This window comes from Austrofundulus limnaeus, unplaced genomic scaffold, assembly GCF_001266775.1.
Source record: "Austrofundulus limnaeus strain Quisiro unplaced genomic scaffold, Austrofundulus_limnaeus-1.0 Scaffold101, whole genome shotgun sequence".
In the NCBI taxonomy this organism is placed as follows: domain Eukaryota; kingdom Metazoa; phylum Chordata; class Actinopteri; order Cyprinodontiformes; family Rivulidae; genus Austrofundulus; species Austrofundulus limnaeus.
This window is the reverse complement of record NW_013952503.1, coordinates 1,454,890-1,456,694: the sequence shown is the minus strand read 5'-3', so window position 1 is coordinate 1,456,694 and position 1,805 is coordinate 1,454,890.

Here is a 1,805-nt window from a genome sequence, read left to right as displayed (position 1 = left end):
GATATACATTATATAATTTAATATTTCTTTAACAAACTTATTTTTATCCTTCTCTTAAAGAAATACATTGAACCCCATTTTTATAATCACTTTTCAGTTTATTCCACAATCATATTCCCTGAACCGAAGTACATCGGTCCTTCAAGTTTGTTCAAATTCTAGGTTTCACAAACCTCTCAAGTCCTTTAAGATTATCACCATTATCACCATAATCTCACCATTGATGTCATGTCTGTTCTGATAAAAACGACACCAACAGAATAGACTGGACATTTTTAACAAGTGGACTTTATTCTCCAAAAAGGTTATGCAAATTATTAAGAACACCTTTGAAAAACAATAAAAAAACACATTAATCATAAAAGTTTCTATGTGGAAAATTTTCTTTTAGAAATGCCCAATTCTAAAMGCCCTATCCACCCTGAGGTAAAACTAAATTCTGATCCTTAATCATCATACAATAACCACAAGCTGTTTGTAATTTTAATAAAATGTAGAGATCAAAACGGTCAAAACATAAAGATTTACTGTATGTCTTGGTAGAACATAAAAGACATGAGAACAAACCACTACATAGTGTGCGCTTCTAGTGCAGAAAATTATAGAGACGTTAATAGCATGTTAGCCTTTCTTTGCGGGAAAAGAAAGACAGAATATATCAGTTTAGTTTTATATGGGATCTTCTTTTGAGTTAGTTTAACCTATCTAACTTGCGTGTGAATATTGGTTGTAAAAAAAGTGCCACTTTGTGTAGTGTCGGTACGCTTCAGCACAGTTTCAAGCCATTTCCATTAGGCCAGATTCATGGAGCCAGCCCTTTTTTTAGTACCTACTTCATTGCGGTTCCAAACAGTCCCAGTTGACACCAAAATGTGACGTTAGAACACTGTTCGTCACTGATTGGCTAGGGGGTTGAGTCAATGGTTGCATCTAAGCTGCCTTTACAACAACAACTCGAGGCACCATTTTTTCCAATTGTAGCAGCGACATTAGTCATATTTCCATCCAATTTTAATTCACATTTTTTGTGAATTTTTAAAATTTCAGAACTTATTCAGCAAATGTGTTTCCATCTCTCATTTTGCGCATTAACTCTTTTTTGAAAAACCCAAAAAAACCACCTCCACCAACCGCCTAAAACACACCCACTGGAACTGGACTGGAACGTCAGAGGAAAAGCACATGAACTGACCCGTTCCAACACKGACCGTACCGACACTACACTTAGTGGCACTAGTGGAAAAAGGGGCATTATATGCAACTATCAACCAAGTAAGTGCAACTCATGTTAATGAGCAATCTGGAGTGACTCACATGCTAATTTAGTTAAATAACTTAATACAGAATTGTTACTTAATAAGATTAAATAAAGCAACTAGAGTCAATGATCTAAATTTGAATTAGCAAACATTGGCCAGCAATGTGCCAAAATTAAATCATATCTGGGATCATAAACCAATAAATCACAATCTCAAGGAAATCTAAAAAGAAGCTAATGTCTAGTGCAGTGGRTCATAAACAATGAAGTGCAAATGAAATTCAAATAGTGACTCTTTAACACTTTTTTTACTTCTTAAATCATTAATTTTTGTTAGTCTGTTGTAAAATCTACATTAAAAGTTTACATCTCCTGACACAGTTGATAAAAAAAAGCTCTGATGGTGTGTGTGTGTGTGTAGTGTTGACTAATGCATTCCTGAATGCCTGTGTATGTGTGTCCATTTAAATAGACACAGAAGGGCAGACAGCCTGTCTACAGACCCCAAGATTAGATCAAATGGTATGAATCATCTCTACAGAACAGA